Here is a 17,302-nt window from a genome sequence, read left to right on the forward strand (position 1 = left end):
AATAGCACTTCTTAAAATAGTGGTGCTCCCATGCTCTCTATTTGTTATGCAAGATACCTTCCATGAGCTCCCGAGAACGGTGTTTGATGAGCTCGACAAGCTGCCCACAATGCTTTTTTGGCAGGGTAAGATGTGTAGATTGAGCCTATTTACGTTAAAACGTGAATGGGAAAAGGGAGGCATGGAAGGTCCGGAATTTGAACTATACTACTTTGAGGTGCAGTTATAACAAGCAGTAAACTGGTTGTACGGGGAACCAACCTGGGAACGGACATTGCTAGAGGGTTCCCATATGGGATACCAATAGGGGGAACTTTTGATGAAAGGTGCTAGTATACCCCTGGTATTTCCACATGTGATCCGACACATGGGCAAAATATGGGAGAGAGTAGTCAAGCCAGTACTTAGAAGAGTTCCCTAGTTGAAGGTTCCCTTTGCACAATTTGCTCACACTATGGCTATAGATAGATGACAGGAGGGTGGCTGCATAATACTATCTGACCTCTACCCTGAAGACAGATTTATTTCTTTGCAGGAAGACCAGGAATCTTTTGACCTGAGAACAGGCCAATTCCTGCAATACGCAAAGATAGCAACAACGGCTAGATAACTATGGCCCTCATTCCCGGAGGCACCAGAACACACTCAGATTCTTGTTGCATTGCTGTCGATGGCAGGTGGTCATAAACTAATAACACACTCATATCGTGCATTGCGTTCAGACAAGCGATTGCAGCCCTCCCAATAGAGAATTTATGGCAACGTCATACCGAGGATCCGGGTACTCAGCGGGACTTTGCTCAAGATACATGCAGGAGTTAAAAAAGTTGCAGTGTGCACACATTTTAAGCTAATACAATATCATTTTATACACATGACTTATCTATCCCCCAAATGCCGACATGGTATATATTCCTACGGAAACCCAAAATGCCAGAGATGCCACACAGAAGCCGCAGATTATTTGCACATGATTTGGCACTGCCTATTGGTACAAGCGATAATAAGTTTGATAGGCTTTCTTATAAGTCATCGGCCATTCACAGTATTTGTTGGATAATCCTGATGTATATTCCTAAACGACCTGTGTATAAGTTGCCTCACTTGAGTTAACAAACTGAAAATAACGATTTAAAAAAAAGCAATAGCTTAATAACATTATCCTAAAGATTTCTGAAATGTTGGAGACACCATTGTCTTTAGCAGCTGAGGCACTTGTGCCTTTGTTATGGTGAGATGGTTTTTAAGCTATGAACTGAAGTCTGCAGTTGAGCAAAGCCACTTGGTGCATACTCTCTGTTGGGCATGTGGGCAATCTAGTTGTGCCACACCTTTAAATTGAGTTTAATCTAGTCCACCTCTTGCATTCATCTCCTCAATGACTTAGCTTCCATGCAGTCATGCTCCAGATGCCTTGCATGAACTGAGGATTCTGAACAAATTGCCTCATCATAAATTGAAGCAACAACTTCCAAAAGATGGGCTTGGACATCACACCTAGCGCAGCAATTGGTTCCCAAGTCCATTATCATAAGTGACTAGAATTGAATCAGTGCAGGTCTAATAAAGGCAATTACACAACCTCACATTAGTGATTTATCATTCAAGATTCATGTAATTTTCCTTAGTTGTGGGAGGTCTTGATGCAAAATGTCAGCTGGGCAAACTTCGGTCTTAAACAGGTCCTGCCAGTAATCTACATGCTGGAAAGGGATTGGCAACGGTGGATAAGGAAAATAAGACAAAAGAGGAGTAGTGTCATGTTTTACTGTCACTACTATGTTATGATCTGTTTCCACGACCATCTTTCTAGGCTATCGTAGGAACTGCATAGCTGCATTTGTGAGCATATGGTGCGATGAGCTGGAGGGGCATATTATCAACTGGGAGCGATAAATATCGCTAAGCGCGCTTAGCGCGTATATAGCTATCGACTGCTATCGCTGGAATTGATCGCTGAGATAGCATGTTATTATCAACGGCTATCTCCAATGCGATAAAAATTCCAGCAAAAGCGGCAAAATGCTGGATTATCGCTGGTAATCCAGCAATAATATGTCTGCGATAGGGAATAGGTTGGTAATAAGCCATAGTGGCTTTAGCCGGACAATCCACCTCCCATAGGGTAATGCTGCTAAGTCAGAAAGGTTTCTGACGTTACATTCCTGCTTAAATAGGGATTTAGCACGAATTCTATTCTCGCTAGGCGGGTATGGGGCATCGTTGGTAATAGCACGAAGCTGCGTTATCGATGTTTTCTCATGCTGTGAATATCAGGCAAGCCTACTTTGCATCTCATTAGCAATGAGATGCAAGGCGTTGGTGAGACGGGTGCTAAAACAAGGGAACACACACTGAAGCCTGTTAGCATGCCTGTTGTATATTGTAATAAGTTTCTTCCTCGTGCACCGGGGGCTTTACTGTTATCCTATTGGTTGTCACCGTTTCACGTCATTTCGAATGTTGGTTGGTTACTTAATCTACGTCACCCACTGACTCTGACATTCTGCCGGTGACAGGGTTCCTGTGGGTTCCGTTCTTCCTCCAGCTGTGGCGGGTCTTATATTTAGGAAATAAATATTTAAATTCAAGTCTAACAGTTTCGTTAGTTTTACTTACTATACATGACACCTCAATTTGGCGACGAGGATGGGATGCGAGTGTCGAGTGAAGACCCGTCATGCTGAAGTGCTTTTTGGCGTCCACAGTGTTCGAGGACTTCTGCAGTATTCTGAAAGGCAAGTTATTGCTGTTTACTGCTTTATTCTACTTAATCCTTTAGTAATTGGATTCGTATATTTCTTGGTTTTATGCCGTAGTTTTTTTTTCACGGAGCCAACAGACGCTTAGAAGTTTTGTCGGGTGATGTCCGCTTCAAACTGATTCTTAAGGCAAGTTTCTACGTTATTGTCACGGCATGGAAGTTTAATTATTTACTAATCGCCGTGTTTGTGCATATTTTCCTGTCGTACTGTAGTTGCTGAAGTGTTTCATCGATCGCTATTACAGTAACGGCCATTCTGCTCAGCTGTAACGGTTTTCCTTCAACGTTCAGCTGTAACTGTCATCGAAGGTGACGTATTTGCACACGTTCGCACGCATGCTTGCGCTCAGCTGTAACGGTTTCCTCTCAACGTCCTGAGGTAACTGACAGTTATTGTGACGTAGTGTCTACGCCCACACATACGTATTCACGTTGCGTGACTCCATTTTAGGAGTAATTTTCCAAAAGAAGGTGCGTTTGCTGGCATTTTAATGTGAGGAGATCTTGTCACATTTTTGAAGAGAAACGGTATATGTCAAGAAAAGACTCCTTGTTACTCGCCTAAATCCAATGGTCAAGTGGAGAGAGTCAATCGTTTTCTTAAAGATGGTATTCAGATGGCAATTTCGGCTGGATTTCCAGTAGTTGAATTCACTCGTGAAAGAGTTTATATGTACAACAATACAATTAATAGTGTAACAGGTTATTCACCTTTTTTCCTAATGAGAGGACGGCAGGGCAACTCTGCTATTTCACCTAAGTTTGCTATTATTCAAGATCGTATGCAGGAAGTGACAAGGTTAGATGACTCCAGCCTCCAAGTGAGAGACAAGATTGTATACATGACACTTCAATGCCCTTGTTGATACTGCGATAGAATTATCGCCGCTTTTTGGCCGAAAACGGCTGCTAAAGCGGCGATAATTGTCTTGATAATATGCCCCGGACTATTTTAGATTTTAAGATAACAAAGGACACCTCCAAATGAGAAAAGAGAGTAGAGACATTCTTGGAGCAGGAATACATGAACATACTGAGTTACACATGTTGGGCTCACCTACAAAATACCTGAATTTAGTTCTAAACCTTTTATTCAGTCATTCATACCTTTTGTGACATGTTTTTGTTGTTAGTACCAAAAGGTTATTTTATGATGTGTACAGTGTATAATTAATATTTTTAAATCTTTGTTTGAAGGCATTGATTTGTTTGATGTGATTGTGTAAACGTATCTGTTTTTGAGAAGTGTGACTTTAAATTTGTCTTTTAAATATCTGTATTTCCGTTTTTTCTTCACAACCTTTTCTCAAGGACAAATATTCCTTCTTCCCTCAGCATTCACTCATGCTTCCATGTCTTTAACCACCTCCTGTGAGATGGAGCTCCTATTCTCCTCTCTAGTTACCAAACACAGCTTTAGATGCTGAATCAGTAGAGATCAACACACACCTAGTTTGTTGTCAATTTACAAAACTGGACTGCTTTGATGTGCCTGGTAGAGGCATTATCAGAAAGGGCACAATATAGAATATAAAACATTAGAAACAATAAGGGAAGATTTTAAAAAGTTGTAATAAGATGAGGGGTTGTGTATTGTTATCAGTACATTGAATAAACAATCCACACTTTACCAGTGGCTTCATATTTTATTAATCTGTCAACCTCTCAAAAGTTGGGACAGATTCCCTTTTTTTCATAACTGCTCAAATAGTTCAAAGGATTTTTTCAAGTACATGTGGCATATAACATCATGGCATGCCATGTTATATCTTAAATTAATCAGGTAGCATGCCATGAAATATATAATATATTTTTCAGCTGATCTCTCACTGGTGGAAATACATTAATCATAGCCAATGAATTTCGTCAATGTTTGGTTGCAAAAGAAAAGTATGTTACACCACCACTGTGAAAGGGCACAGAAAGCCTATGAAGTATTGCTGCACATACATGAACATAAGGGATGACCTGTTTTGTGGAAACAGTTCATAGGAAGACCTACAGAACATGCACATTTCCAGACAAGAGGCCCATTATTTCACAAATGAAACTGTGTAGTAGTGGAAGGTTACATCATACATCAGTTGTAACATTTCAGGTTTGCCCATGAAAGCTCAAGTCAAAGGCCCTAGTCCATCTCAGAATGTAATGATAGTCTTTGAATTGAACATCTTAAAGCTAAAGTTCAGAAATATTTACTATCATATATGATTCTATTGACAAAAAAATAATAAACCTACTCATTCCATTTTTCCATCAATAGACTTATGTCTTCTAATAACTTTCATAGTTAGGCGTGTTCCTTCATCACTTATATAACATAGTTTTTATCCAGGTTCACAGTGCAGTATTTTGTTAATCACATCTCTCTATGTAACAAGACAAAAAAAATTCAAGAACGTTTAATCTCTCACGTATTTCATATTATACAATCCCAGATAAACGGTACCTGATAGATGAAAATGCCACGTAATCACATGGAGCAAGCATGAAGCATTCATCTGAAAATCTGAAAACAGATTGAAAAACTTATATGCAAACTGAAATTAGAGTACATTTCTCTATGATAGATTGTCCCTTATTTGTCAGTGTCTTTAAGGACCTTCTTGATCCACTTCTATGTGTCATATGACACAGCGTACATTTTATTCATTCAATATTTAAACTCATCTTGTTGCCCCAGGTAAATTTCAAACTTACAGATCCTCTGTTTCCATTCTTATAAAGATGATCACTGTTTACCTACCTTATGCTGATTATAACTGCTGTATTATAACCTGAGCTTAAGTTCTCCCTAAGTTTCAATCACAGTGTCATATCAATTTAGCTTGTAAGTCAGCAGATTGACTGCCACTGCCATTATGAATTAGTGGCCTTTTACTTTGTAGTCTTTAAAATGTTGTTTTAAAACGTGATCCAGGTGGGACTTTGTCTGCGTTAGAGAACATTATAATTCATATAAAGCAATCAAACAAGTGACTTGTCAAGCACAACTACTCACTCATAAGGATCTCAAGGCACGGGGGGGGGGGGGGTTGACTGCTGATCTGTCGAAGACACTGTGGTTCAGTCAAAGAGCCAGGTTTTGAGGTCCTTCCTGAATTGAGGCAGTGACGGTAATTACCTGAGGTGGAGAGGTAGGGTGTTCCATGTCTTTGCTGTGAGGTAGGAGTAGGATCTTCCTCTGGCCATGGTTTTGTGGATTTGTGGTACTGTGGCCAGGGCTAGTTGGGCAGAGCAGAGGTCTCCGGTGGGTGCGTGGAATACGAGATACGCAGGGCTTCCGACATGTAGGGCTTTGTAGGCATGTTTGAGAAGCTTGAAGGTGATTCCTTTGTTTACTGGGAGCCGGAGGAGGTCTCTCAGGTGGCTGGTGATGTGGCTGCGGTGCATGATTTTAGGATAAAAATCTGGTGGAGGTGTTCTGAATGTTCTGCAGTTTCTTAAGGAGTTTCTGGGAGATGCCGGTGTAGAGTGCATTGCCGTTGTCGAGTCTGCTGCTGAGGAGTGCGTGCGTGACTGTCTTTCTGGATTCGGTGGTGACCCACTTGAAGATCTTTTGGAGAAGGCGTGGGGTGTGGAAGCAGGATGATGAGATGGCGTTGATCTGGTGTTTCATGGTGAGCGAGGAGTCCAGGATGATGCAGAGGTTTCGTGTGGGCCATAAGGAAGCGTCCCAGATGGAGGGGGTGGGCCCCAGGATTAGGACGTAGGTCTTCTCTGAGTTGAGCTTGAAGCAGCTGTCCTTCATCCAGGTGGCGACAGACTTCATCCCGTCATGGAAGTTGTTCTTGGTGACTGTGGGTTCGTTGGTGAGGGAAAGGATCAGCTGGGTGTCATCGGTGTAGAAGATGATGTTGAGTCTATGGTTCCTTATGATGGCTGTGAGCGGGGCGATGTAGATGTTGAAAAGAGTGGGGCTCAGAGAGGAGTCCTGGGGCACCCATCAGCTAATCTCTGTGGGTTCAAAGTGGAGAGGTGGTAGTCTGACTCTCTGTTCGGCTGGTGAGGAAGAAGCGGATCCATTCCAGGGCTTTGTCGCAGATGCTGGCGTCGTAGAGTCTTGTGCATAGGCTGCCGTGGGAGACGGTATCAAAGGCAGCCAAGAGATCCAGGAGGATGAGCGCTGCTGTTTCGCCTTGGGCGAGGAGGGTGCAGTCATCATCTGTGGAGGCAAGGAGGGCGGTCACAGTGCTGGGGTTCCATCGGAACCCAGATTGGGAGAGGGCCAGGATGTGGTTCGCTTTGATGAACTCAGAAATGTGGGCATTGATGGCCTTTTTGATGACCTTGGCTGGGAAGGGGAACAGAGAGATGGGTATGAAGTTTTTGAGATGCTGGATTGATCTCTGCGTGTTTCCAGTCTTCTGGGAAGGTGGCGGAGTTGATGAAGCGGCTGATGGTGCGGTAGAGTTTGGGGGTGATGGAGGTGCTGGCTCGGTTGAAGATGTGGTGCTGGCAGGGCTTTGAGGCTTCTCCAGAGTGGATGCTTTTCATGATCTTGAGGGTGTTGTCAGAGGTGAGGGGAGTCCAACTGAGCAGGGTCTGCTGGGGTCCGGTGTCATTGGGCGCGGTGGTTGTGGGTGGGGTGGGAGGGTCTTCAGGTATTGAGGCTGTTGATGCTGAGGTAGATCTCCTTAATCTTGCAGTGAAAGAAGGTGCCGAGGTTGTTGCAGAAGTCTTGGGAGTCTGGGATGTCTGCGGTCTCTGCACTAGGTTTGGCAAATTCTTTGACCACGGCAAAAAGTTCTTTGCTATTGAGTGAGTTAGCGTTGATCCTTTCTTGTAGTGCCACTTTCTTTGTTGTTCTAATGATGTGGTGGTGTGCAGTGATAGTGGTTTTGAATGCTTAGTGGTCTTCTGGGGTCTTGCTGCTCCTCCATCTTATCTTGAGCTGTCTGCAGGTACGTCTGGACTCATGCCTTTTGTATTCATACATTGTGTATATATTCCAGTTTTAAACATTACTCAATTGTATACGCATAGGTAGATTATTGTTTTACAATCTCCATAGATTTCCATACTTCTGCTATGATTCAAAGATTACATAATTTAATATTGTAATTGTGATGTGATAAATACACTCCTTCAATTTCAAACTTATCATTATACCATGTGTATCGGAAAAAATGAAAAATGGCTGTTGAAGCTATCTTGAAATATATTTTTTCTTTATGATTCTTTTAACTTATTGTGTACTGCAACTACAAAAGGCATAACAATTTATGTAATCCAAATGTTTTTGTATAGATCAGATCTATGTGTATAACAGCATTCAAGTAACTAGAGTCTCTTTGTGTCTATTGATTATTTTATGTGTCATAAATCTATTATCTTAAATTATTTATTACACTTTTTCTTTTATCACATGATGTATTATCACAAGCACACTTTGAGGCAGTTAGATTGACTGTTATTATTTCCAATACTCCATTTCATAGGCATACATACAATTCTGGTACTCATTAATCCCTTGAGGGGATGATGAGATGAACTGGTTAATCCACTAACTTTACATTTGGTCTACAACATTCTTACTATCGCCACCTCTCTGTGGATATTTTATATGTTCTACTATTTGAGGTTAGGTTGGAGCAAGAGTATGTTTTGTGTCATGGAAATGGCTGGCTGGTGGTGGTACTTTGTTGGTAGTCTGGAGGTTAGGGTTACATTTATTTCATCAAATCTTTTCTGTTCTAGTGATCCGATCTGCATATTAGTTGCAAAAGGGATATTTGATTGCGTGTAAGCTATGATCTTTGCACAATCTTTAATAGACATTGCTTTGCTTCTATACGGACTGTACACTTTATCACCATTCATGACACAGTTGCAGTTAAGACACATCAAAGTCCATTTTCATTTTTTATGTATTAGTTGTTGTGTAATGTGTATCTGTTAGTTCAGTCAGGATTAGAATATTTTTAACATGTCTCTCTCATTTGTAAAAAAGCAATAAGATAACCGTTAATCATTTCTTTTAGACATATGTCAATTTCCATATTTATGTCCATTGTTACAAAACAGTTTTTGTTTATTTATCCAGATATAGTTGAATAGCTAGCTATCTATGTTAACCTTACCTTTGTTGTCCAGGCTTCTGATCTCACTAAAATTACCTTAAATTTGGGAGTAGTTTTTTAGCAGCCTCCCATTCCCTCAAGACTGCCTTTAAACACGCATTCTTGAGAAATTAGAGAAAAACAATTAGAGAAAACAGTTGAATGTGCCCTACACAGCTGTGCAGCAGCATGGAAGTCTCTTGCATGGTGAGCTATTCATTTATGGCCCCCTAGCTCTTGAGTTTTAGTAAACTTGCTGACCCCCTTTTCTTGTTACCTAAATATTGCTTGATTAGAATCTAGGAATCATATTAGAGTGTGCACAACTCAAAGTAGTGTCTGAGTACCACACCTTCCTATGTATGATAAGAGATCCTTTGGGCTAAGTGCGAAGTATTAATGGTGAACGCCATTAAAATACTGGTTAGACAACTTTTTGTGGTCAAACATAGAATTTTGTGGCAGCTCCCTACGCTTAGTTTGATATGCTATTGGTCCCACAAGTAGTTTGAGGTATTGCTGTCAGGCGTTTGGCCCTTTGAATTATAAATAAACCAGTGTCCTCTTGTGAGTCATATCTTCTATTCCTGAAGAAAACCTTTGTATTGAATTCTGAAGGGATAGCTTCTATGTTCAAGCTCTCTATGGAAATACAGTTTTACTTTAAAATATGTGTGCAATAGTGTAGCAAAGCACCTCATAATGAACTCATATTCCTCAGTCACGTTAAAGAAAGGTTTTGATATGGGAATCCCATCTGGTGAGGGCCTTTCTGGGGGAGTCTCTAGACCAGGCACTCAGGGCAGGACTGGGAACTAAAACCAGCCTTGGCAAAGAGCTTTCCCGTCCCCAGGGGATGGGGGGGATCTAGGGGGAGTGTCAGGGGGTGTCAGTGGATAGCTGTGTGCCTCTTTTGTTGCTGTGGGCCGACAAAACCAGCCCGGAAAAAAAACGGCCCCCAGGTGTCTAAAACCAGCCTCCACCCTGGGGGCACAACCGAGAAACTCCCGGTGCCCGCTGCGGTCCGGCCCTGCAGGCACTCACCAATCCACACTCACCATCCACGCAATATGTTAATCTCTGATGCAGCTTCACATGTTGTATGAGGTTCAACTGTAACATCCAAATCTGGAAAATGTTTAAATACTAGATATTAGGACAAGATGAATATTATATATTTTGTAAAATGCCGAAGTCAACAGCTGCCAAAAGAACTGATCAGCAAGGCCCCTTAGAATTTTGAAGACTGGACAACATAGAGAGTTCTGAGAATTTCCTATGATTTGCACTAAGTGTGACATCTAAAGAATGGTACGTGCTCATCTTTGTTTTCCATCTCTCAAGACTAAAAGTTCAGTTTGGGAGGTGCAGGTTTAGTGCCAAAGGGGCATATCATCAAGGAGAGGTGATAAAATTATCGCCGCTTTAGCGTCCATTTTCGGATGAAAAGCGGCGATAATTTTATCGCTTTATAAGCAAAGACACGCTATCGCGTGTTTTGCTGACTTAGCGCCCGTTACATCAAAGTTCATCTTTGCATCGCTAATGAGATGCAAAGTGGGCGTCACTCACAGAAGTTAACAGGAAAATTTCGCTAAGTGACATTACTCCTATTATCAATCTGCACGCTAACCTGTGCAGCGATGATAAAAGGAGCGCTAACCGCACTTATCACAGGTTTCTTTATGCCTGCTTTTCTTTTGACTAAACCATGTTAGCCTATGGGTGGTGGATCATAGGGCTGAGACCACCCAGCCCTATCTACAAGGTATCGCCTTTCGCTGTGCGTTTATCTCTGGATTTCCAGCGATAATTGCACCTTTTTGCAACTATCGCTGGTTTATATATCGCATCAGAGATAAGCGTTGCTGATAGCACGCTATCTCGGCGATATAAACCAGCGATAGCCAGCGATAAGTATCCTCGCGCTAACCGTGCTTAGCAATAATTATCGCCGGCTGTTGCTGATATACCCCTTATTTTTTTTTCCCTGTCGCCGTGGAAATTTTGGGGAGGAAGATGATTGGAAGACTCAGATGAACAAGACCACAAACCCTGCAGAATGATATTGACTACATGGATGGAGTGTGGAATGAGGGCTATGAGTGAAGAGTTTAGATTCAAAGTCTAGAAAAATAATTGCAGTTTAGGTCATTTGGTCGGGATTGTAGGAAGGTACTCAGAAAAACCTTAAATTTGGGAGTAGGCCTAATTGGGGTTTGCAACAAGACATGCCTACATTACTAGATGGCAAACACCTACTTCAGGGCAGGTTATATTACCCATTGGCACTAAAGGATACAAAGGGACACTAACAATCTTGTAAAAGAATAACAAAACCAGGACCAGGGAATTTAATGAGGAAACAAGATGAGTCCCATGGTTAATGAGCAGGAACGAAGAGAAGCATAACCCAGGAGCGTCCTACAGCTCAAGCACATTATCGGGCACAGCTTTACATTAATGCTAGTATTTAATAATATTATGGTGTATCTTTGGGGTTCGGAATTAGTCCCAAAATGCCCAGAATTTCCAGTGAAATCCATAATTTAAATTTTATGGTACATGGTACTTTGGGTTTCTTTAATTTCCTTTCCTGCTTTGTTACAGAAATCTAAATCAAGTATTTTCTAGCAAATCTATGAGTGGGTATGCCTTGTTAAACCAATAAATAGGAAGAGTGTGAGTCATTAATGCAATAGATGTGTAAGAACCCGTGGTTTTAAGTATTTGATGCAGAGTGACTTATAAGTCACCCATATACCTCTTCATTCTGCATGTGTTAAGAAAGTAAATAAAACAACAGATCATATCAGTATGAAACGACTTTGTTTATTTCGTGGTACTTCCGGGTTTTCGGTTCAAGCCAAAAACATTTATTTCTTCATCTAAAATGCTGCTCATTGAAGCATTGCCCAGATTTCCAAAATGTAACATAGTATAGATGATAGAAATATATGCAATTCTGTTTGGAAATTGGTTGTCAGTCCAGTTGTCATACCTCTTCTCTAAGTTTGATGATGGTGGTGTGCAATTGAGCTGGCGTTGAAAATGGGGGTGGGCGATATATTCCTTTCCGCTGCTGGAATTGGCAGAATTTTGGCCACTCTGCATTGCACTTGTAATGTGGATTCCAGCCTCATTCCTATTGCCGGAGATTTTTCTCAAGAGAAGCTCGGAATGGTAAGTTGGCACCTGGTGAGATTTCTCCATATCTACTTGAGTGGCATCAAAATCAACTCGAGAAGCTGCGCCCTCTGTTGTGCCACATTGTGTAGTTTGTGCTGAGTTTTCAGTGCGTAACGAGCTCCCAGTGCTAAATCACAGCGCAAGCAGCACGACGTGCCTGTTTCCACCCATTTGCGGAATTCCCCAGAATCTCGAGGAGTTTTTTTGTAACTCTGCAGAATTCCACAGGGTAAAACTCTGAAAATTCCAACCAGGCCTAGTTGAAAGTTGCTAACCTAGATTAATTGTTCGGGATATTCTTGCCAAAAGGTGCTGCCACTGAAGACATTGAGCTTATCTTTTTGCAAGTGAAGATTTCCCAAAAGATAACAGCTAGCCCGACCTTGCCTTCTAGAGGTTCATTATGTGATATTTTTCTACAGAAACTCATGTGAATAGTACATAGATTCTACTAATGATATTTAAAGGAAATGTTTGTAATTTATGAGTAAAATACCTATATATTGTGTGTGTAGGATTATTGGCTCCTGATCTAGCAGACAGGAAAAACAGATATACAGAGATGCGATTTAAAGAAATATTCAGTAATTCAAATTGGTGCCTTGAATGGCATGTTGAGATTGATGCAGCCAATCAGATTGCTTGGACCACAGTCCCTAGTTACCACCACAGGCCCTCCGTTGCTTCTCTCATAACAAGGGTCACTGGAGTTATGTGATTGTGGGGTTGCAGAGTTTTACTCATAATTATAGATTTACAGCATTTGCCACATAAGCCATCATCTGCTGCACCATCCGCAGATTTTAACACAGAAAAGTTTGTTTATAGCTGAAATGGTTCAAAAGATACTAAAAATGCAGCAACACGTGTTGCCCTGCAGTGGAAGGCCCATTGCAAAGGTTGACTGCTCACCTTTCTGTTGCTTTTTGCTGTATTTGGATGATAAGCTGGTACTAATGGGGGCAACCAATACCCAGACAGTGTAAAAATGACAAAATAATGAATTCATTTTTTCAAAAAATGTGCTGAGTTATGCCGTATAATTTGTTTTTTTATTGCCACATTATTTACTTAACCCTACCGCATAATTAGGCCCTCCGCTACAGCATATGTCCAGTGGCCCTGCTCATAACAGACAACCGATATTTTAGATATTCAGGTATAGAGGGCACAAAAAAAGCTTCTTGGTACTTTGAACTGACAGCGTTGAAAAGAGACAAGTGTAGATGGATACATCATGGTTAGTTCATTCCATGTAAACCCCAATGGAAGAGTGATAGAACCATGTTAGAAGACCCCTACGCCACACGCCACATCATGAACTCTAATGGTGTTACCATCTCCTCATCAACATTGCAAGGGAGATCAAACGTTAATGACAGGAGCTGGGACTGACATAATAGAAAGAGAAAACATCCTACATTGATATGCAGTATTATTACTGACTGACCCTGTAACCCTAATCATACACTCCAAATGCTCCACTGCCTTGAGTTTTGACCTATAAGTTGCGTGAGAGAACATAACTGCTAAAGTACTCTGGGTGGTACTTTGGGAGCTGGCCTGCCAATCAAAATGCTCCCTTTGTGCGCTTCAGCCATTGTTACGTGCATGCAAGGGGTGCATTCTGTGCTGTCAGCTCCCAACGTCCCTCATGTGTGCTGTGGGTCTGGGAGTGCGGAGTATGGAGGAACTGTCCCTTACCTTCAAGATAGGTTATGAAAAAGAGCTCCAAACTGCGGCCAGAGGTTCAGATAAGAGTGACGGTCCGGAACTCCTCCTCCTTCTTTTGCTGGGAGGCAGGGCCGGACTGGCTGTAGCGGGTACCGGGCTTTTCTCTGGTGAGCCGGAAAGGTGGGAGGCGGTTTTCTTACAGGTGGCCGGTTTTGCAGCAGTGCTGCAATATCAGCAGCCTGGAACACAGCGGCAGCGGTGATTCACACTCGCCCCTCCCCCACTCCTTGAGGGCTGGTCAGCTGATTCCCAGGGTTGCTTTCAGTTCCCAGTCCGGCGTGCTGGGAGAGATGCCCAGTCATTCAAGAAATGCAGAAAAACAGAGCCAATTCTCTTCTACTGTATTGGCTGAAAGGGCTATCCTGTTAGCAAAATTAAAGGGTGAAGACGGGACGGCTGTCTCTGAACCAGTGGCTGCATTAGATGAGGCTGAGAGAGTAACAAAGAAGAATGGAGAATTTGTGTTTCCATATCTTTTAGGGGAGAGACAGCTCCTGCTCCCGCAGCACACCCTAGATTTTTTGGGGGCGGGGTACGAATAGCCTTACTGCCCTTACCTTCAGGGCAATAATGGCTTTTAATTAACCTCCCCTCATTATGGGCTCTTCTCTGCATCTCAGGCCCATAACTACAGGAAGGGTCATTAACAGCCTCATTGCCAGTAGATGCGGTCATCAGTGGCTGGCTCTGCTGTCATTAATACTTCATTGGGGTTGCTTGAATAAATGACGAACAGAAATCGAATGTAGCCGCTCTTGACTTGGCTTGTTTCCTGAAGGTGGTTTTAGGGATTTTAGGCTGTCAACTACAGAGAGGATGTTAGGATATAAAGAAGAAGTTGCTGGACAGAATGGCCCTATATTGTCAACAATGATTGTTACTGCACGACTAGTGATAGCTAGAGCATGGATCTCTCCTAAACCTCCTACGGAGATGGAATGGTGGTCAGCTCTTAAAGAAATTGGGGAAAGAGAGAAGGCTCTGGCTAAAGTTAGGGTAACTCAGGCTCTCCTAAAATATAGATCCGTTTGGGGCGCCTTAGAGTAGGAAAACTCCAAGACATTTATTGTTTAAAATAAGAAATCATATAAATGAATTGATTGCCTAGTTAGGAAGTATAAATGTTAGGGAAGAATTTTGATCCTGATATTGATTTTGATTCTGTATTCAAGCCACTTTTGTTATTTAGGCTACATATGGGCTTGCTATATGATTTAATTCATTTGTTGTTCTCTCTTTCTTCTTATATAATTATATGTATGGTATTTGAATGTATGATTACAATATCTCTCCTTTTTGACAATTAAAAAAAAAAAAAAAGAGAGAAAGTGTTTGGGGGCAAGTTACTAACTGGGGCCGGAGTTGCCATCTGCATTAATATTGTAATTGTCTGCGCACATATGAGCATACATTAGCCATATATCTGTGCAGTAATCCAGCTAAACAAAGCATTGTGTACTAAGTGACTAATTAGATGGGTCATATGTGCTTCAACCTGCCATTTTCATCTTTTTAGGTCAATGTTGCAGACTTTAATATGGAGTCAACTATCAACAGGTTAAGAATACAAGCCTGGCTAAGTTTTAGAAGTATCCTCCTGAAGAGGCCTTAATCACCCATTTCATAAAGTATCTCACTAGAGAAACTCATAAGGAGAGAAATAAATATCAGAAGTTATAAAAAATAATGTTTATTGGCTTTTAATAACACATTATTCCTGTCCAAATGCTCAGTTGTACTGAGGCTGTCATGTGTGACAGTGCCAGTATGCCAGGACAGCCTGCATTAAAAAGACTGGTACCAATGTTAACTGGGAGATTCCTTAATGCTCTGTCCTTTCGATGTTATTTATGACAGATATATGCTCGCCCATACCAGTTGCTGGTGCCACTATTAGTTACTGGTTGCAGTGCCATGCTTACACTTACAATCACGTTTTTTTCTTTATTCCTAGAGTTGTTCGGTTTGACAACTGCCTGCCTTGTAGCCTGTGTGTGATTATCTTGTTTGTAGTTCTGTGTCACCAAGTCACACGTCATTGTCTGCAGTATGTCATTCCTTTCCTTTCTAGTTCACAGTGGCCTATTTGTTCTAGTCTCTCTTGGTTCTTTGCCCAATCCGGGCATCTTTTATTGAATTCTGTATGCCAGACATTAATTAATACGACTGACTAGCTCAGATGCCATCCTGCTGCACTTCGGAAGGCTGCACTGGCACCCTTGCAATTTACAAACATAAACATATTTAGTAAAAACTATCAATTGCCTCATTCAGGTAAACATTTGACTGTCATACAAAAAAACATGCTAAACTACTGTTTCTGGTCCTGGAACTAGTCCACTTACTACATCATGTGACCTACCAATTGAATCAAATATTGACCTCTCCAGTTAGCTGCACTGACCTCACTCATCACCCATTAGGCTGACTATCTAATAGCAGAGCTTCCAAGACCTAAACTACTGGACAGTGGAGGCACCACCCCAAGGGGCATACTTACAGGTAGTTGGTAAAGCGTGTTGTGAAGCCAAAAAGGCTAAAGTTACGCTTCGTCACCTTAGAAATGTAGGGCTGCACCATATTTACTAGAATATGGTGCAGCCCTGAATTTCCCCCTGCGCTGGCACTAGATTAAGCTGCCTAGTACAAATGCAGGCACTCTTGCACCATTGTGCAATGGTGTTTGTGTTGAGGGGAAAGATTGTTTATGTGCAGGTAGGTCCCCCTTCCATGTTTCCATGTGTTTCACGCATGGCGACAGCAAAAATGAGGAGAGATAAACCACTTCTCCTTGTTTCGCCTGTTTAAGACCTGGTCTTAATTTTGGAGCTGCCTCCTATTTATGCTGCTCTTGTACATAGGGGGCAGCATCAAAATCAATGGGTGTTGCGATGGAACGCCCACTGCAACACCAATTGCCCGCCCCTTTCACACTAAGTGTAGCGTGAAAGGGGGCCTTATTTGCAAAGCAGCGTTAAGCCATGTTAAGTGGCTTAACGTCGCCATCACAACATCACTAAAAGTGTCTTTGTGGTGGCGATAGGGGTTTGTAAATATGCCCCCAAGTTTGCGCGATGATCGACAAATGACTTTGAACAACCCATAACACCAGCTTGGTTTTCCCATCCTATCTTGTTCGTTGAATCCATTTCTTAATGTTTTCAGAAATTGACAAAGCGAATATTTCTAAGTGACCAGAAAGAGATATTTTGCAGTATGACTTTCCAAATCGGGTCATGTTCATTTAACTATTTAAGCTATATTCTGGAAACAATACAGCATGAACCATCCCATTTCATAAACTATCATCTAATCCTTGAGCTAAGAACAAATATTTGAATTAGCAGTTGTTGCACACCCTCATTAACTGAACCGGATACAACAGTCTCTTCCAGGTTAGAGTCATCTTCCTCCCAGGGATATCTAATGGATTTTGGGGGTTCGGGCCGAACGTATTTTGAAGGCCCCTGTTTGGAATTTAAGATCCAATTTCAGCTCTTTCATGCCCTCTTTGGTAAGGTTACTGACAATACACATGCGCATACATCCAAAT

General features: G+C 41.8%; 1 protein-coding gene across 1 annotated transcript in view; it reads left to right on the plus strand.

Annotated features, from left to right (window-relative positions):
• CPLX1 (complexin 1) overlaps positions 1-17,302 on the plus strand; it is a 522,128-nt gene that overhangs the window by 14,973 nt on the left and 489,853 nt on the right. The window lies entirely within an intron of this gene.

Source organism: Triturus cristatus, chromosome 2_2 (genome assembly GCF_964204655.1).
Source record: "Triturus cristatus chromosome 2_2, aTriCri1.1, whole genome shotgun sequence".
Lineage (NCBI taxonomy): Eukaryota > Metazoa > Chordata > Amphibia > Caudata > Salamandridae > Triturus > Triturus cristatus.